Below are 22,265 nucleotides of genomic sequence, written 5' to 3'. Positions count from 1 at the left end.
GAACAACAACAACAAAATTAAAATTTGAAAAAAGGAAAATGCAGAGTGACAACGAAGGAATAGAAGAGCACAGACTTTTAACAATCCACTTCACCATAAAGGCAAAGAGAACACTAGAAAAAAAATCAACTTTTCAAACTGTGGAGTTTACCACAATGTTACAACAATCTTATGTGTTTATTCAAGAAAAACAATGGAATCTACTGTTAAGAACAGAGAGCTTTATAGCCTTTTTACTTGCCTATTTCCATCCCACTATCAGATCTCTACAAGAGCTTTGAAAACCATGAATGTTGCAACAATAGCAGTAGCTCAGAAAACTAACATCCTTGGAGTCATTAGAAGGGGCAGTTCTGGATTTGACTCTCTTAAAAGCTTTGTGTGCAGAGAAATGCATCTGACCTATTTGTAAGTTTCATGGAAACCCCACCTTTCGGTCTTGTGTTTATTTTACCTGATGCAAAGCTTTTTCAATGCAAGGAAAATGAGTGCACTAATCCGCACACATTAGAGAAACTCAATTAATCCAAGCTGGACACAATGACAATGCATTCAACTTGGTCATTATGAATTAAATTAACAAAATATTTATACCTAGATGCATAATTCAAGTACAAAAGTCAGAGAATACCTTAAAAGCAGCAATAGAGTAGTGACTCACCATGTGAAAACTATCCTCAATAAGGTTAATGATGAATTTCTCACCTGAAACTACAAAGATAATGTGTGATGATGTATGCAAAGTCCTCAAAGGAAGACTGTCAGCCAAGAATATTAAATACAGAAAAACTATCCTAGGAAGTGAATGAGAAATTAAGTCATTCTCAGATAAACAAAACTCAGAGAATCTCTCAATATCAGACCTGTCTTGGAAAACTGCTAAAGGGTAAGAGCACGAGGAAATAACTCAAATACACCTGCAGAAACGTTTTTAATTTTTTAAAATTGTCCTTCAAGTACAGTTGTCTACTTTTCTCCCCCATTCCTCCCCCAATCCAGCCACTTGAAGAAATTAAAAAAAAGAAAAAACACTAATAAAGGTAGCTCCATAGGTAAATATAAGACATTATACATATTTCAATATTTTAAAAAAATACATTTATTTCATTCGATATAAAAATAACTCAATGGAGCAAAAAAATATTCTGATGAGTCTATAATAGATAAAGAGATAATTGTATAACCACAACAATGCAAAAAAAGAAGGGGGATAATATTGAAATCAAATTGACATAAACTGGAAGTAGACAACTCTAAATCAATGTGTTAGATGTGATCCCCAGAGGGGTTGCTAATAAAATATTTCATATAATATAATTGTAGTAAATACAGGGGCTAAAAATGGTATAGCAGAAAATGTCTGACACAAAACTAGGCAGCAATGGAGGTAGAGGAACAAGAAAGACAAATGACATATTAAGAACACAGTCGGATATTGGACTAAATGTTACCTTATCAGCTTATCAGTAATTGCAATAATGGTGAGGAAAAATCTCTGCAGTCAAAAGACAGAGATGGACGGATAAAAACATCATCCAACTGTGTGATGTCTACAAGCAACACATTAGACACAAAGGCATCAATATGTTAAGTAAACAAAGGAAAGCAAAAGTGGATAATGTAACTTTTTAACTGTAATTTGAATTATTTTCTGAAAACATTAGTTTTCCATATCACTACATTTGATTGAACAATTGCTATAATCTTTACTTTTGGTCAGCTGACATGCCATCTCCTTCATTAAAATCCCCTTATGCCACCATTAAAAAATGTGTGTTTCAAGTGCTCTGTGACTCTATTGTCATCTAAATTTAATTATTAGTAGCATTTCATCTATAACACATACTATATCTTTATGATGCATTTAGTATACCTCCAACAATTATGCTATAGCACCAAGAGATACTAAACTTCTCATTTACTTTTACATGCCTTGAATGACTAATTAGTTGAATTATACACAGACTGAGCTAGTTGAATCTGTATACAAGTATAAAAATGACAAATTATATTTGTTGAATTAACTTTAATTTCTCTTGTATGATATGTAAGATACTGATGGATACAACAGGAATAAACTAACATTCAAATAGATCGATTCTAAAAATAATAATTTGAATATTTTAGTAAGCTTAATTTTTAGGTTTATTTGAGTCATTTTTCTCCTTTGGTTCCAATTCTATTTGCATATGTGATTAGGCAAGGTATTTTACATTGTCAGTCTGTGTCTTGTAAAAAATGGAAAGGGACCCATTGCAACAAATTTTGCCTAGTAAACTTAGCCCCTGAAAATTTTTGGTCCAAGTTTGGCTTTTTCAAAAATGTTAATAGCTTCTTGCAGGCCTGGAATTCATTTGTAATGGTACTTCTGTTACGTAACAGTTGTCTTACACCCGTAATTTATTACTTGAAATTTGCTATTTCCTTTCTGTTTAAATCATTGTTTTGTGTCCTTGTTATCCTATTTTTAACTGTGGCATATAATTTTTGAGGAGTGCAAAAGGTAAACCATAAATTATGACAACATCAGCCCCTAAACTCAGAATATCTTAGGCTTGGAAGGCAGTTTGCTTCCCTCAGTTATACATCTGTCATATCGTATGCACGAATGGACACTTGTATTTGTCTGAGTCTGCTTCTTTCAGTTGATATGCCATGGATAGTAGCCAATTGTGATTCACCATCATATTTTCAAATTAAGTTGTAAAGGAAAAATCAAGTTTTGTTTATTACAATACTTAAATTTCATTTTGAGATCTGTGATTAAAAGGGTGTTGATTTTTCTTGTGTTTAAAATAAACCATCGATATTCAGTATTCTTAAAATTATAATAATCATTGCCACAGAAATCAGACCTTTGTAAGTACCTTTATTAAAAATGTTATTTTCTGCTTATTAAACTATGGGTGTTTTAAACAATGATAAAGTTTATCAAATATTTTCAAATTATACCTCAGATAAGTACCCCAAAGAAATGTGAGAAACTCACTTGCCCCTTATTCTTACATCTTTTGTATATTTATCTATTTCACATCCCATTTGGTTTCTCAGCTTGCCCCTCCACTGTCTAAAGCCCGCCTATGGCAAGTTGATATTTTTCTAAAAACATGTAGAAAATTTGCAAGTGCAAGAAAAGGTAAAGTAAAATCTAGTAAACAATCAATGCCCCGGGGCACTTCACATTTGAACTGCTTTGCACTGTTAAACAAGGAGCTTTTCACATCATTCTGAAGGAACCTTCTGCCACCCCATCAATTGTATTAAATTTTCTCCTAGATCATAGCTACAGATTATAGGGGAGTTTGTTGGAAATCAAATGAGTGAAATGTGCTTGCTTATGTTTGGTTCATTCCCTTTTTTTCTCATCTCCTCTACAATTCATAAAGTGTCTTCTGCGGAAAGTAGTTTCCGACCAGTTGGAAGTCGGCAAAAATTTAGCATTAATGAGTTCATTTCCACAAAAATTGGCTTATTACCATGCAGACTTCTAGTGTTATATGCTAGTGGTTTTTATAGTCATTTCCTTTATTCTTTATAAAAATATTATCTTACCTGCCACATTTGCAAGTAATGAGAATAGTGAGACTCTCTTTTTGTAATTGCAAGTAATAAAAATATTACTTCAATAACATATAGTAAATTTACCTAATAAAATAAAAACTTTTTTCAAATAAATTATGCATGATAGCAAAATTTTTATTAACAATATTTGAAATTAATATTATAGTGATGATCTTGTTATTAATAAAATGCTAATTATTATGGATTTATGAATAAAAAGAATTCTAGGTAATTATAAATAAAATTTTCTTCAGATAAGATATAAGAATTTTATGTACTGAACAGATTTAAAAATACTTTAAACAGGCATCTGGTCAAAAGTTCATATATATACATGTATATATATATATATATATACACGAATATTTTACAATAGCCACTGATTGATATTATTTAATTTGCTTGTTTATGTTTTAACACAAATGATTATCCTAATTTATAAGAGGGAATATTAACAAATACATATTTATTTTGTTTTTTCTTTGCCTCAGCTCATTTTCCCTCTTTGATGTATCTAGAAGGTAAAGTTAATTATTTATCTTCAAGAAAAAGTCCTGTAGAAATCATAACTTTTCAATACTACTGGCATTTCTTAAAAAAAAAATTGAAAGAAACAGTAACTAATAAACTTCTCCATGATTTATATTATTTTGCTGTTGATTAAGAGGGTAGACACTGAACATGTTATTTACCAGGACAATTTTTATATAAATTAAAGCTTAGATTCAGTAAATATAACTGTATTTACCAGTCTAGAAAAGATTATTTTTGAATTACATTAAATACAGACATAAAATATTTATTTTTTAAATTTCATGGAGAAATATAAATTCACAATATTTATTTTGCAATGTATCACTCTGAGTGAATAATATTTAAGAAAAAATCATGTTCTTAAAATATATTTAACTGCTTTTTGATAGAAAATGTATTTCAAAACTATAGATTAAACATTTATAAAACTTATTTTGAGTATTTTTATAAAACTGTACAAATACTAATAGTCTTTTAAAGAGTGTGTCCCATGTTTAAGAAGCATGAGTTTTACTCCTTTAGTTCTGTAGTTTTTATCTGAATGTCAAGTTCTTTTTGTTTACTTTGTTGAACTATATGCTCAGTTCTCCAAATTGTTTCTTTTAGTACACTCAGGGCTTGGAAAATGATTGGTAAGGCTGCAAAACTTTCTACAGAAGTTGAGCCCTTGCATGATCAATACTATAGAAGAGAGAGCCAGACAAGCATCCCATGTGTGTATAGGTACATTTAAGTATATGTATGACATGAACTTGAGGCACCTTTCTCATTGAAAGGATCAATGAGGTTAATAAGCATGATTGATGTTGCCAGTAGAAATAAGGTCCTTCCACCAAGTCAATAGAAAATGATTTGGGGGCCCACACACTGAGGATAAATTGCAGAGGAAAGATTTATTGGAGCAATAATAAAGGACTGCTCCCAAGTGCCCAATGTCTCATCCAACACCACTCTTTCAGCTCTGTCTTGCCGCAGAGCAAGTCCAGTCTCTGGGGCTGCAAGCCTGCATTGCCCTCACCAAGCCCAGGAGGACTAGGGCCCAGAGATGCAGAACCTCTTTAAAATTTGCTTGGCCTACCACTTGTGGCTGCCAGGCCTGCTCAGCTGCTAGCGGGAGTGTGGACAAAGGGAAAATGAACAAATGTGTGTTACCCCAAAAGACTTTTGTTAAGTTTTGATTTCATTACCTTGGGTTTAGAAGGGAGCAGGTTTTATTTCAAATTAACTAATCTCTTCCCTGATCCTCCAAGGGTTTGTTCTGGATTTTTCTTCTCTCTAGTAGGTACTTTTTCCCAGGTTTTCCAGGCTAGGCTCCCCCTTCCCTTTATTTCACCATAGTGGCTCCTACTCTGCATGCTCCAACGTTCTGCTACATCGCGTGGTTTCTACTACAAATGTGCTTACATCCCCCCTGTGCCATGTGGGCTTCTATTGGGCATGCTCCTGGTAGAGGAGTTTTCCTTTGTTTATTCATCTCCCCATCCCATAGTCCGAAGAGTGAACTGGTTGCCCCGGGTTCAGTATTCAGACTATGGGATGGGGAGATGAATAAACAATGAAGGATCTGAATAAAGCAGGTCCTTCCTTCCTACACGGGAAGGGGAAGGAACAGAGGGGTGTCAATCCCCTTGGCAGGGATTTGGCTTTCCCTTGGGTTGTCTGAAGTTAGAGCTTCCAGACTCAATCCTGATGAAATGTGACTTTTGGACTCAAGCAGGCCCAGCCAGTCTAGCTTTCTTCTTTTTTATTAACTCCTAGTTGCCTATGCTAACAATACCTTCAATTCCAACTACCAAAGATCAATTAGTCTCTTTATAACTCCCAGCTTCCCTTTCATGTAGGTCAGTCTTGTGATTCTGTTATGGCCAATTAGATAAGAGTGGGGATGATGGAAGATACTTCTGGAATGGGTCATTAAAGTTATCTTGTGGGGTTATTTTATCTTTATTACCCTGATACAACAACTTTGGATGCTATGCCCTTCTGATGAGAAAGTGCGCTTCTCATACTGCTGCCAGGACTCTGGTTAAAAGCCAATTCTGATAGAGCATATCAGTGATGGTGTGTGATACTGTACATTTCTAGAAAGTTTTCAAATGATGCTCTTGCTGTTAGTTCATGCAGCCCACTTTGAGGAGAAATGTGCTGATTTTATGACAAAATAGACTGAGGGTCACATAACCTAGATCTGACTTTGAATGAGTGAGAGGTAAAACTTTATTCTTTTTTTGGCCAATGAGATATTGAGGTTATATTGTTATACCTCATTACCCTAAAATTAGGTTTTTGGATCATTTTCTGCAAATCTATAGACTAGACTTTGGGTTTGTACAATCTTCAGTGTGCCTATGCTTAAACAATGGAAGGATAGTTGACTGCATTGTTAAAGGACACCTTGTAATCTCTAGACAAGCTGATATAACAGGGACCAGTTCTACTCTACAACTGCAGATAACCACACATTGGCAAAATACCTTAGACCGGGTTTGTTGAGATCCCGGACATCAGGCAGTGAAGAACAATAAACAATGAAAGACAGGAAGCAAGTAAAGAGAACCTTACATTTACCCAAGTTCACAGTCTTGAGAGAATTCCTAAGCTATGAGCAGGAAAGAGAAGCCCAAACAGAGCCCAAGGTGGGTGTGGAGATCTGCTGAAAGTCCCCAAACAGGAAGGAGAAAGCAGCAAAAGGAAGAGAGTTGTGCAGCAGGCACCCCAGATACCTGCAGAAGGTCTCTCTCCAGTGTTCAATTCAGCTGGGTGCTGGTCACCACATGCGTGTGAGGAAACTGCTGGATGCTGGGAGGATGACCACCCTAAAGAATAAGATGTGACCATGCTCCATTCTGGCACAGGCCAAAAAATAGGGTCTATTCTCACCTGTGAAACTGGAAAATCACACGACTCTTGGGGCAGTAGATACACCTCATTGAAGTGTGTTACCTCAAAAGTGGTGAAAAATTAGTCCTATAATGAACATTGTCCTTGTCTCACTTAACAAACCTTAAAACACCTGAAAACAAGCTCAAGAAAAAGAAAACAAAGCACTCGAATGGACTGCAGTTAAGTACAAATTGATAGTTACAGAGTGGACGTGGGGCTGCAAAGTACAATATAGGAAATAGAGTAGCTGAAGAACTTACAGCATGACCCATGGACATGAACAATGGTGTGAGGATTGCCTGAGGGAGTAGGAGGTGCTGGGTGGAGGGGGGCTAAGGGGGAAGTCTGGAACAACTATAAAAACACATTCAGTCAAATATAAAGAAAGAATAGTATTATCAAGAATATTAGGAATACACAAACATCCAAACAATCACAAAGTAAAATTAAATTGTTTGGGTTTCAATTTTATAAAATTACCAGGTATGCTTTGAGCAGGCAAATATGATTGATGATGAAGAGGAAAAAATAGTCAAAATCACTCTATTCAGATAAAAAAATGAACAAAGTAGGCAAACAGGTACAGCTTTGTTCCATTTGTTCAAAAAGTTTTACATAGATATGTGGACTACAAAAGTAAAGCTAAATAAAATGTCTAGAGATGAAAACTATAAAATATAAGATGAAAAATACATTGGATGAGATTAGGACAGACTTAAAAAAAATTAGAACAAATTGTTAGTGAACTTGAAGATATAGAAATAGGCACTATCTAAAATGAAATAAAGATGGAAAATCAAAATTAAAAACCCTCAGTGAGCTATGGAAAAATTCAAGGTGGAATAGGATACATGTTTTTGAAGTCTTAAAAATTAGACAGACATAGAAGTCAGAAAATAATTTTGAAAAAAAATAATGGCCAATATGTTTCCAAATTTGATGACAATATAAATTCAAAAATGTCAGGGAATCTAATGCAGAATTAATACGAAAATCACTCGAAGTCACATAATAATTAAATTACTCATTACAATTAATAAATCCCTTAAATGTAGTAATAGGGGGAAAGACAGGGTTGTTGGTAGATTTGTCATCAGAAACAATTGAAGAAGACAGCAGAAAAATCTTTTCAGAAATGCTAAAACAAACTATATATTACCCAGAATTCTAATCTAAGAAGTTGAAGTAAAGACCTTTTCAGACACACAGAACAATAAGAATTCATCATTATCAAGTTTTCAGTTAATGGAAATCCTTCAAGTAGAAGGAAAATGATACTAGAGGTAATAATGCATTTATACAAAGAAATAAAGAAAATTGGAAATTATAAATACATTGGTAATAATGTGAGATAAATATCTTTTTCAAAAGATTTTATTTATTTTTAGAGGGGAATGGCAGGAGAAGGAGAGGGAAACATCAAGGTGTGGTTACCTCTCTTGCGCCCCCTACTGGAGACCTGGCCCCGAGCAACCCAGGCATGTGCCCCTAGACTGGGAATTGGGTTCACAGGCCCGCACTCAATCCACTGAGCCACAGCAACCAAGGGACCTGTGAGATACATATCTTAAAGCAGTAATATTATGCATAAAGGATAGTACTTCATAGCTAGTTGGTTTTATCCCAAGAATGCAAGTGTGGAATTATGTTAAAAAATTTATCAGTGCAATTTGGCATATTTGGCACATTAAAAAAGAAAAAAAAACATGTAATCTTCTCAAACAGACACAGAAAAGACACTTGATGGGTTCCAACATACATTTGTGATTAAAATGCTGAGCATACTAGAAATTAAAAGAAAATTTTTTAACCTCCTAAGTGACATGTATAAAAAAACCCATATCTAACTTTACAGAATTTGTTAAAAGACTGAATATTTTTCCCTAAGATCTGGAACAACAAAATGATGTCACTTCCATTTAACATTGAGCTACAGGCATTTTGACCAGTGCAAACAGGCAAGGGAAAGAAGGTATACAGATAGGAAAATAAGAAGTAGTAATATCTTTATTTGTATAAGAAATGCTTGTCTATGTAGAATATATAATGACAATAAAGAATGAGCAGAACAAATAAATGAGTTTAACAGTCTTTTGAGATATAGGGGTAATGTAGAAATGAATTTTATAACTAATAGAAATTGATAATCAGAAAATGAAAATTATAAAACAATAGAAATTAAAATAGCACAAAAAACATCAAATAATTTGGCATATATCTGACAAAGCTGTGAAAGTTCTGCACATTGAAAATAACAAATGACCACTGGAAAAAAACTGAGGGAATATAAATATATGGGGAGCTATGCTGTGCTTATGGCTCAGAAGTTCAATATCACTAAAATATCAATTCTTCACAAACTAATTTATAAATCCAAAATATATCATTCATTAAGTTTTATTTTCAATGAATAACTAAGTTTCATGGAATTTTATCACTTTCCTAAGCATCTGAATAAGCCTGTTTCAGTAAGAAATAAGGATTTCAATATTGTGGTATTTTATAACCAGTATAAAAATTCCAATTATTGTCATGACAATTTCATAACTCTATTTGGCACAATTTATTTGTCATAAATATAATTTTAAATGTCTTGCACCCATAATTTAACAATAAAAACTGAGTTATTGCCCACTTACAGACATCAAGTATGAGTTATTTTGGAAGGAAAAAATGGATCACAACATATTTCACTAAATACAAAATATCCAACCATTTTAAAGTATCCTTACTATGAATTTTTGTTAATAAATTACAAAATTATTCTGTCAATTATTATGAGGAATTATACAATTATTATGTCGATAAATGTTTAGCAAATATCGGGATGTGTTGTCCACTTGCTTCGTAAGGCATCTTACAGGGAGATTATCATGTCTCTGGGGAGATTATCATGGCTCTGGGGAGATTATCACTGAAGCCTCACTAACATGTTTGATAAGCACCTTTGATCTCTTCGTATGTGTTCTTTTGTGCACAAAAGTTTCACCTCTTGTGGATAAATATCTCACAGGAAAAGTTCTTGGCTGAATGGTAGGTGAGTGTTTAGTTTATGAGTCACTGCCAAACAGCCTTCCAAAGGGGTCTATGGGCGTGCCTATGTGCAGAGCAGCCGATGCACACCCACATGCCTCTCTATTCCCTGGCGCTCCCCCTATACGCGTGTTCCACAGTGCATTTTATGCAGTTTGATATTTGTGACACCTAGATCTCCTTCTAAAATGTATTAGCCCACTCTGGTCATTTTTCATAGAACTACAATAGTTTTAACAGTGTTTAATTTTTCAGGGCAAGAGAGAGCTTTTTGGAAACCATCTTCCATTTTATTCATCCGTCTGCAGGGTTTTTGAGGGTAGTCACATATCCTGGTAGAAAATTTATTATCCGTTTCATGACAGAAGACATTATTTCATTCCTCTTCTATTTTTCAAAAGAGCATGTGTAGGGTTTGTAACATTTTTTTGTCAAATGTCTTATAGAATTCGCTAGTATAGCCACCTGTGCCAGGGATTTACTTTATGTGAAACTCTCAAATTATGAATTCATTTCCCTGAATGTTTATAGGGTATTCAAGTTTCCCATTTCTTGGTTTAGTATTGTTTTGAAATTGTTTATTATAGATATTTATTGTCCCTTTAATACTTAGAGCATCTCTAAAACCATATTTGATTCTAGTATTAGTAATTTTACGGAGCTGGGCTTATTTTCCTTCTTTAATGCTTCTTTTATATTTTTGGCAGGGAGCCAAGTTATTTAAGGATTACTTCAACCCCTCCATGTTTCTTTTTTTCATTTTGTTAGTTTACATTTAAAGGAGCTGTGGTAGATAGATATCTCTCAAGATATCGATAGACTATTTCCCAGAACCTTCCAATATGTAATGTTACATGGCAAGAGAAAGTCAAGGTTTCAGATGGAATTAAGATGGCTAATCAGCTGACCTTAAAAAAAGAAGGTTAAACCTGGATTATCAAGTGGACCCAATGTGATCACAAGAGTCATGAAAGTGGAGCAGGAGGCAGAAAAAGGAGTTGGTGTCAGAGTTAGGATGTAAGAAAGATATGAGCTGCAAGAGGGACTCAACTGACCATTACTGGCTTTGGAGATAGAAGTGAACCAAAGCCAAGGAATTCAGGTCACCCCTAGAATCTGGAAAAGCAAGAAAATACACTGTTCCCTAGAGTCCCTTGAGAAAGTCTTGCTGACACCTTTATTTTAGCTCAGTGAGAACTAAAATGAACTTCTGATATCCAGGACTGTAAGATAACACATTTGTGTTGTTTTAAGATACTAAATTTGTGGTAATTTGTTACAGTGTCCATAGGGAGCTAATATAGGGGTCTTCACCACAGTTTGAGATGGGTATTTTTATTACTGCAGAGGCATGGAAATCCTTGTGTCTCTTCTGAATATCCTGAGTGTTCGATAAGGCACCTCTACTTTCACTGATTGTGAATTGAACATCTCTCACCCTTGGGTATGTTCTGGAAATTTTTCAGATTTTCTCCCCCAAATAGTTATCATCCTTATACTTTTTAGTGGGAATCTAGGAATCTGTTTGATGACCTATGCTCATTTATGGTCACCCTGTGAATGCACTGCTTATTAGCTATCCCAAAAAACAAGTAGGCTACTTGCATATTTCAGAAAACATTTATTCTGTGTAGCCCCCTCCACTCTGCCCTACAAATTTCAACTACTTGTCCCCTGGAATTTTAGTTAATTTATCACCTGTACAGGACCCCAGTTCTCTGGGTGAATGCCTCCTTTCTTGGCCATGATTCAGAAAATGTTCCACAAAGAGAGGGTGAAGTGAAATTATAGTGTTTGTTTCATTGGCTTCCCTTCCCTCCGACATTACAATTTTGAGTTTCTAGTTGTCAAATGTGTGAAGACATATTTTTTTGTTTTTTCTTCATATTTTTTATCCAGTTTTCTAATTCATTGTAGTTCAAGAACAAGTCTGATACCAATTGTTCTGTCATGGCTAGAGCTGAAGGTAGAACATTCATTTGTTAAGGAGAGAAAATAACATATATAAAATGCCTGTCTTCACAATTCCATTTTGATGAGTTGGTCTGTATTAATTTCAGATTTCTATACCCACTGTTTAGTCACTGTTTAATATCCCACTTGCTTTTATTCATATTCTTACTCATAGCTATTCATACATACAAAAGCATTTTTGCATATGAGATTTCATTCACTTTTACAGGCACATAAACATACAGTCTAAGTACTTTGTTGAACTTACTAAGTAGTTCAACATTTAAAATAACTTCCACAATATACCTGCATTGGCTAGACAACTAGCCAGGTAGGTTATTGTAACCTACACTCAGGCTAGCCAGTACCAGAATTTAAACTCCAAGGGGGAAAAAAAAACAAAGAAAAATAATGAAACACATTGCATTGCATTTTTCTCAATCTTTGTCACCACCAGCTTCTGGAAAGCTAAGAAAGAAATACTATGTTTAAGAGAATGAAAATAATTGTATATGTATGCTACCAGTTTCAATCTCTTGCTTACGTACTGTAGAGATAACAAAACAATTACTATTTACTTTATGATTCATTATATAACCAGTAGAAATCCAAATAGTTTGCCTATACGAATCTTTTTAAAATACATATATCATTGTACACTAATTATTGATTCTTTCCACATAATTTACATAATTGAATTGATAACCAGTGAATATATCCATATAATGGTGGGTTCAAAAGTTGAAATAATAAAATCTGTAGCAAATCTTTTAGGCTTTATGGAATGTTCTCTCAATGAAGTAGAAGAACATTAGTAGGTTATTCTTAGAAGCTAGCACCAACATTATTCTTACCTCAGTCGACTTGCGAATATAAGGTGCTGCTTTACTGCCTTCAACATAATGTAAATATAATTTATATCACACATGATTCATAAAATGATGTTTGTATTACTTATTTTTGCCATTACTTACAAAAGCTACAATAGAACCTCATGAATTCGGGACCTGCTCAGAAAATTTGTCATATATGTAATATTTTAAAACATACACGATGCTCAAAAAATAATATAACACACTTTTGTTTTATAAATCTGAAGCATCCGAACACATTTTGTATCACCTGAAGTAGACACGAGTTATTTCCTCCTTATAAATCTATTTTTTGTGTTAAACTATTTCTTCTAAAAGCCTTCAGAAAATTGAATAAATTAATTACAGTTATACTGAAAGTAGTGTATACTGCAATAAATGAGTCACTTATTGTGATTGGTATGGTTGCTACAAGCAAACAACCTTATATGAAACATATTTTAATGCATGGAACATGGTAGAATTCACAAATAGTAGTTTGTTAGAGCGTTCTCCCATTTTATATGATAAAACAATAATAATTCAATTTCTATTGGATTCTGTAAATGCATCTGAATTACTATATTTAATATTTACAACATTACACACTATGATAAAATTTGTCATAACATACTTATAGCAGCCCTAAAATCTAAGATATTAGACAGCCATGGCAGAACTCTGATTTTATTCACCCAACTCCTAATGGCCCTTTGCCAATTTTAGCTTTTTGTCTTACTCTAGTTACATAGTATTATTCTAAATCATTTATTGTAGGGTCATTCTCTTGACAAATAAACATTGGACATGATTGTTGTAGAGAATATTTTAAATTCAATATAAAGGGAAGTTTTCTGGGATTCTTCTGCTAAGTTCTTTGTTATTCTTCTGAAAGAAGACCAAATAGCATTATTCTTTTTATGTAGTGGTAGCATTTTAAACTGGTGGATACAATTATCAGCATATGATGCCTGCAACTCCTGTAGTCGTTCTTAGAATTTTAAGGTCAAAAACAGGTGTGTCGCAGACAACCTGTTCTATACATGACATTCAGAACCACAGAATTATCTACCATGTGTGTGACACCACTGCCTCTGCCCTCCTAGTTTCAGAGTATTTAATGACTTTTCTGTTACTTCGTGGTCATTAACTATGTCAATGTTAACCTATGGTATTAATGAAAACATGGTAATAATTGTCTATTAATTACATGGATTTCTAGCAATAATAGAATCAGCAACTAGGTATTATTTATTTATTACATGGCATGATATAAACCATTAAATGTTGCATTCAAAATGTTTAATGTTATAGATAATGTTTTCTGAGAAAGTACATAAACTGAAGACTAGGGAAGATATAGTATGCCCTATGTCTATAATTACAGAGTTTCAGATTCTATTTCTGTCTGTCTCTGTCTCTCTCTGTTTTCCTTATATGATAATTTTTTCTTCCATTAATATTCATTTAATACAATCTTAAAAACAGAAGTTTAGATAAATTAAATTTGTATAAGGCAAATCCATAACAAAATCGAGCACATTAAGGGACAGCCCCATTGTCTGAATGTAATTGCATTGATTAAAATGTTCACAAGAAAAGTACATTTGGCATAAAAGCACAATATAAGTAAACTCTGTATTTTAAAAGTCATTTATGTAAACTGTGAAATATAGTGGTACATGTGGGGAGAAGTTCAATTTCACAATTATTTGATGTTAAGCAATACATACAATACTAAAATATTATGTGTCAGCTGCAGTTTCTTATATATCAATACAGAAAAGTGACTTTCAATATTCAATGGTTTCTTTCTGTACTTTAAAATTCACATGCAATTTAAGGGGAAAATGTATTTAAAAATGAATTCAAGACACATTGAGTATTTTCTCACCAAACAACATGAAATTCCGATGATCTCCTAGGTACAATGTGAAATGTAGCATTTTGGTTGGCTGTATAGATTGTAATTGTATTTAGTCTTTCTGTTAAAAATAGTACAGCATTACTTATATTTAAGTTTAGTCTAAGTTAAATGATAAGCTGTGTTTCTTTTGTATGCAATCCATTAATTATAACAATAAAAGCCACTTTGACTCTACTGATTAGGTCAGAACAGAATTTAGGATACTTTGTAAGGTCTTTTCTGTTATTATTTTCATTGATTTCACTATGCTCAGCAGTACTGGTGCTGATTTGCATTCCAAAAGATAGCTTCAAATGGTATCATGAATTTAACTTAAAACATAAAAGCCAAGGAATTCAAAGTTAAGCTCATATTAGAATTTGTTATAATCCCCATTAAAACTGGGCTACTTTTAAAATTTGCATATTTTTCATTTATAATGCTCTCTAATAGTGTTGGCCTTACTGCTCAAAGACAGAATAAATGTTTAAGACTCCAGGTTTAAGGGTCTTTGTAGAACCTTTGTCCATCTATGCTTTTCTTTACCTTAGCTGATTTTAAATTATTTGCTGTTAAATAACAATGCTTCTTTTATTCAGAAAGTTAATATGTATCTATGATACATGACATTTAGCATTTTTCTCAGAATTCACAGATAAAAATCATGATATCTTGCCCTAAAAATGGTCACAGTGTGATGAGGAGGACAAAATTGACCAAAAAATGAAATTTCTAGAAAATAATGCTTTGAAAAAGATACTGCTAGATTGGGAACACAGAGAAAGGACCTCTAAGTCAGACTGGAGAATCATGAAGGGAGTATTTTGAAGGTTTCTTAAAGGAAAAACTGACTCAGAAAGGGGAAGAAGTGGAGGAAAAAGACTTCAAGGCTTGGGATTCTAGCCTGTCACCCAGTAGATCCACTTGCCTCCTGTCTTCTTTCTACACGGGTAGCGTACAAGTGAGGCTGCTGAACAGACTATGGTTCCTCTTTCCCATATTGACCAAGATGGTCATCTTAAATCAATTAGACAGGTTTTTCCCTCACACTGGGACACCAACCTCCCTTTTTTAGATCATTTACTTAGCAAAATATTTTAGTGTAAATTCTTTGTCCATCTCTCTGAGATGTAAACATTCTCCCAGCTGTTGGACAGTTTCACAACCCACTAAGGTCTGTCTCAAGGACCGGGGAGCCGTACCTTTGAAATGCAGCCATCAAGGAAGATCATGTCCCTGCGCCATAGTCCCAGGGTAAGAGTTAGGAGCCCAGCTTTCTGTAAGCACCAATCAGCAAACACAGAGGGATTCATCACACCGACGTGACTCTCTCCTGAAGTCCTCCAGTGCTAGTGCACTAACTCACACAATGCTCAAAAACACTCTTTTATTGTTCTTCAAGTGGAGCTGGGTTCAATCTGTTGTAATAGTCATAAAAAAGTCTTCCTTGCCTTTTATCTCCATCTGGTAAATTTTTTTCTTTAACAGATTCAAGGCATAATTTCCTCATAAACTAATTTTGAAGTGACCTCAAGGTGCCAGTTCTAATCAGAGAAAAATAGTAATTTTATAAAATGAAATTTTCAGTTTGTAATTTTTTTGGTCCAAAAGTAATGAATATCTTTGTCATGGAAAACCAAAAGTGAAATATAAAATATATATTAAGAGTAAACATTATTTAATTATTATTTATCTTAATGACACTCAGGACTAGTATGTCAGAAGGTTTACTAAAAGCACTGTGGGTTTATTCTCTTTGCTATGACAAAGCAGAAGTAGAGGGAAAATTTGCTTGATGTGGTAATGACAATATAGATTTATAAGGTTCCTTGATGATAAGAAAAGAGGGAAAATATCTTTTAACAGAAAGCTAAAGGTAAACGAAGACAAGTATATTTCTGTCTGTATGTGTGTGTTTGTGCATACATGTGCGTGTTTGTACATATTATACGATGTAAGGAAATTACCATTGATAGACATTAACAAGGGCAAATTTCTACAAAGGTGACAATGGAATTTACTTCAGTTTTTTAAAACAAAAATTATTGTTATTCTATTACAGTTGTCCCAATTTTTCCCCCTTTGCCCTCAATAGCCCAGCACACCCCTTGCTCCCACAGTCAATCCCCACACCATTGTTCATGTTCATGGGTCATTTACACACGTTCTTTGACTAATCCTTCTCCTTTACACCATTATCCATCTCTCCCTCCCCTCTGGCCACTGTCAGTTTGTTCCATCTTTCCATGCCTCTGTTTCTATTTTGCTCATTAGTTTATTTTGTTCATTAGATTCCTCTTAAAGGTGCGATTATATGGTATTTGTCTTTCACTGCCTGGTTTATTTCACTTAACATATGCACTCTAGTTCCATTCATGCTGTCTGAAGGGTAGGAGCTCCTTCTTTCTTTCTGCTGTGTAGTATTCCATTTTGTAAATGTACCACAGTTGTTTTTTTAATCCACTCATTTGCTGATGGGAATCTAGATTGCTTCCAGCTCTTGGCTATTGTAAATTGCTCTGCTATGAACCTTGGGGTGGTTCTTTTGAATTGGTGTTTCAGGATTCTGAGGGTATAATCCCAGCAGGAAAATCACTGGATCAAAAGGTAGTTCCATTTTGGGGGTTTTTGAAGAAAATTCTTCCATACTGTTCTCCACAGTGGCTGCACCAGTCTGCATTTACACCAAGAGTGCACAAGGGTTCCTTTTTCTCCACATCCTTAACAGCACATGTCATTTGTTTATTTATTGGTGATGGCCATTATAACTGGTGTGAGGTGATATCTGATTGTGATTTTAATTTGAATCTTTCCAATGACTAGAGATATTGAGCATCTTTTCATATGTCTATGGGCCCTCTGTATATCCTTCTTGGAGAAGTGCCTACTCGGGTCATATGCCCATTTTTAATTGGATTATTAGTCTTCCTAGTATTGAGTTATATGAGTTTTTAAAAATATTTTTTGGAGGTTCAACCCTTGTCTAATGTATCATTGGCAGCTATGATCTCCTGTATGGTCAGTTCCCTTTCACTTTGATGATGATTTATTTAGCTGTGCAGAACTTTTTTAATTAGATGTAGTCTCATTTGTTTATTTTTTTCCTTTATTTCTCTTTCCCTCAGAGATACATAGGCAAAAATGTTGCTACATGAAATATCTGAAAATTTACTGCCTGTGTTTTGCTCTAAGACTTTCATGGTGTTGCTGCTTATGTCTAAATCTTTTATCCATTTTGAGTTTATTCTGGTGTATGGTGTAAGTGTGTAGTCTAGTTCAATTTTTTTGCAAGTACCAGTCCAGTCTTCCCAATATCATTTATTGAAGAGGCTATTTTTACTCCATTGTATGTTCATAGCTTCTTTGGCAAATATTAATTGGGTTTATTTCTGGTCTCTCCATTGTGTTCCATTGATCTGTGTGTCTATTGTTATGCCAGTACCAGAGTGTTTTGATTACAGTACCTTGTAATATAGTTTGATACCAGGTATTGTGATCCCCCCTACTTTGTTCTTCTTTCTCAAGATTGCTGAGGTTATTCAGGGTCTTTCTTTGGTTGCATATAAATTTTTGAAATATTTGTTCTTGGTCTGTGAAATATGCCATTGATATTTTAATAGGAATTATGTTGAATATATAGATAGCTTTGGGAAGTATGGACATTTTAATGATGTTAATTCTTCCAATTCATAAACACAGTAAATGCTTCCATTTATTTGTATCTTTCTCAATTTCTTTCTTTAGTGCTCTATAGTTTTCTGAGGATATTTTATCTACTTGGTTCAATTTATTCATAGGTACTTTATTTTTCTTTTTGCTATAATAAATAGGATCCCCCCCATTTCTCTTTCTGATAATTCATTCTTGGTGTACAAAAATGCCATTGATTTCTGCATATTGACTGTATATCCCACTATTTTTCCAAATTCACTTATTATATCAGGTAGTTTTTTGGTGGAGCCTATGGGGTTTTATATGTACATTATCATGTCATCTGTGCATAATGACAATTTTATTTCTTGCTTTCCAATTTGGATGCCTTTTATTTCTTTTTCTTGTCTGATTACTGTGCCTAGAACTTCCAGTACTATGTTGAATATGGGTGAAAATGAACACCCTTGCCTTGTTCCTGATCTTAAGGGTAAAACTTTTAGTTTTTGAGTATGATGGTAGCAGTAGGTTTCTCGTATACGGCCTTTATTACATTGAGTTATGCTCCCTATTTTCCCAATCTGTTGTGTTTTTATCATAAATGGTTGCTGTAATTTATCAAATATTTTTTCAGCATCTATTGATATAATGATGTGATTTTTGTCTTTAATTTTGTTTATTAGGTGTATTATGTTTATTAACTTGCAAATATTATATCAACTTTCCATCCCTGGGATGAATCCTACTTGAACATGTTGTATGACATTTTTAATGTATTGGTGGATCTGGATCACCAATATTTTGTTGAGGATTTTAGTATCTATGTTTATCAGAGATATTGGTCTCCAGTTTTCTTTGTTGTGTCCTTACCTGATTTTGGAATTAGGATAGTGCTGGCTTTATAAAAATAGTTTGGGAGTGTCCGTTCTTAAATTTTTTGGAATAGTTTGAGAAGAATAAGAGTTTGTTCTTCTTTAAATGTTTGATAAAAGTCACTTGGGAAGTAATCCAGTTCAGGGTTTTTGTGTGCAGGGATTTTTTTAAATTACTGGTTTAAAATCACTAGTTGTTACCCATATATTCAGGTTTTCTGCTTCTTCTTTATTCAGTTTTGGGATATTGTATGTTTCCAGAAATTTATCCATTTTTTCCAGGTTGTCCAATTTCTTGGCATATAGTTTTTCACAGTAATTTCTTACAATCTTCTGTATTTCTGTGGTATCATTTGCAACTTCTTTTTTATTTCTGATTTTATTTTTTGGGTCCTTTTTCATTTTTTTTCTTTATGAGCCTGGTTAAAGGTTTGTTATATTTGTTTATCTTTTCAAATGACCAGATCCTGGATTCATTTATCTTTTGAATTTTTTCTTTTTTGTTTAGTCTCTATGTCATTTAATTCCACTCTGATCTTAAGTTTTTACTTCCTTCTGCTTTCTCTGGGCTTTGTTTGTTGTTGTTCCTCTAGTTCTTATAGATATAGGATTAGGTTGTTTATTTGAGATTTTTTCATCTTCTTTAGCTAAGCCATATTGCCCTCTCAGGACTGCCTTCTTTGTGTCCCATAGGTTTTGTGTCCCATAGGTGTTGTGTGTTCATTTTCATTTGTTTTTAGATATATATTTTTATTTCTCCCTTTATCTAATTGTTAACTAATTTACTATTTAATAACACATTATTTAGTCTCTATGTATTTGAATGTCTTTGAGTTTTTTTCCTTGAGGTTGGTTTCTGGTTTTAAGCCATTGTTATCCAAGAAGATGCTTGATACAATTTAAATTTTCTTGAATTTTTGGAGGCTTGTTTTGTGTCCTACATGTGGTCTATCTTTGAAAATGATCCCTGTGCCCTTGAAGAGAGTATATATTTTGCTTCTTTGGGTTGAAATGTTCTGTAAATAATCATTAAGTTCATTTGATCAACACTCCACTTGATTCAATACCACAATACCCTTGTTGAATCTTTAGAAGATCTATTGTGGACAATGTGATGTTAAATTTTTCTGTGATGACTGTATTCCTGCCCATCTCTTACTTGAAGTCCTTCAATATTTTCCTTACATACTTAGGTGCTCCTATGTTAGGTGCATATATGTCTACAAGGTTTATATCCTCTTTTTGAACTACTCTCTTGAGTATGTAGCCACCTTCTTTGTCTCTTGTTATGGCAAGAGGCAAAATAATGAGTAGGGAATAGAAACAAGGCAAAGAAAAAAGGGAAGAAAATTTACAACTTAAATAAAAAAGGAAGAAAGAAGAAAATGGAGTAAAAAAGAGTATAATATGAGATTTAATTTTTTAATTAGTGAAAAATAGGAACAAAATTGAAAAAATTGAAGAAAGAAGAAACACTACAGTGATATCAATGGCAAATTAGCAAAGATTAATAAAGTTGGAAAGATAAAAAGAAGGAAGGAAGGAAGGAAGGAAGGAAGGAAGGAAGGATTATGAGATGGCTTAAAAAAAGAGATTTTGAGGGCATAGAGGGAGGAGAAATAATAAGAGTAAGGAATAAAAACCAGGCTATAAGAAGGAAAAATAAAATTAAAAAAAAAATGGTAAGAGGAAGGCAAAAAGGAGTAGGAGAGGGGAACAGTAAAATTTGAGGTTTGAAATACAAAAATAGTAAACATCTAGGAATAAAATTAAAGAAATGAAACACAACCACCATATTAAAAACACATGAACAAAGATTAATAAAGGTGGAAAGAGACTAAGGATGTTATAATAAAGGAAAAATGAATGTAGGTTGAATAACAGCAAGAAAAATGGTTTTGAGAGACTGGAGGGAGGAGAAATTGTAAGAATGTGAAATGATAAGGTGTATAAAGGGAAAAATAAAATTTAAAATAAAAGTAAGAAGAGAAAGGAAGAAGGCAAAATAAAGTAAGTGGAGGGAGGAATAATATCTGAGATTTGAAATTAAACTAAAATAAAAATAGTGAAATAATAGGAACTGACTTGAAAAAAAAGAAAAACGTGTTGAAAAGCTATTCAGGAGAAAACAATAATGCACATAATGGAGATGACTGAGGTGGAATTCATCTCAGCAGAGTCTAGTGTTTGCCACTGTCTTCTGTTTCTGGGTCCACCCCGGTAATGTCAAATGGTGTCCCAGTCTAGCCTTAGGCAGCATGTTTGAGACTACAAGCAATCCATAGTCTGTAACTGTCTCCTTCAGACTTAGTGATCCCCACTGTTCTGCCTTGCCAACTTTCCATCCACACAAGGCCCAGGACTGATTCATCTAATGTCATAGAGCACAATCATTACCTACTCCACCTGCCTCCAGAGGGCGCCTCGGGTGCAGTCGGGAGGGTGGAATCACTGGGTCATCCCTGGAAGGCAAGTCTTCAGGTAAGATGATGGGAGTGTCTCCCTACCCCACCCCAGGCTTTGGTCTTTCCCAGACTCTTTCCAATAATGCATAATTTCTGATGAATTAGTTATCCTTTTCCTCTGAGGAGCTAATCTGTGTAAAAGGGTTGGCTCTTTCCTCCATCATGCTGATGGAAGCTGTGTATAAGAGCCAAGGCTGGTGGAGGGTATCCTAAATACCTACTGCTACTGCTGTGCCTGTCTCTAATCTCTGTGCTCTTCTGGCTTCAGTGAACCAGAGCCTGAAGAGCTAGCATAGCTGGTCATGTCTGATAGAAGTTCAGCAAAAGCCCTTTTAGAGCTTCTCATTCTTTCCACTGTGGATATTATACACCAAGCAGGGGCTCCTGAGCCTGTCCTCACTGATCTGCAGAGCCTGCACTCCTGTAGGTAGGGTGCACATGCTGCCTGTGAGGGGAACTGCCTGACTGAAACCGATGTCAGGAATTCAGTTCCTGGCCTTGCAGTCCTTGGCCTGCTAGTCTTACTCTCACAGGGGACCCATACCCTAACTCTCTG

Source organism: Phyllostomus discolor, chromosome 3 (assembly GCF_004126475.2).
Source record: "Phyllostomus discolor isolate MPI-MPIP mPhyDis1 chromosome 3, mPhyDis1.pri.v3, whole genome shotgun sequence".
NCBI classification, from domain to species: Eukaryota; Metazoa; Chordata; class Mammalia; order Chiroptera; family Phyllostomidae; genus Phyllostomus; species Phyllostomus discolor.
Note: the sequence above shows the minus strand (reverse complement) of the source record.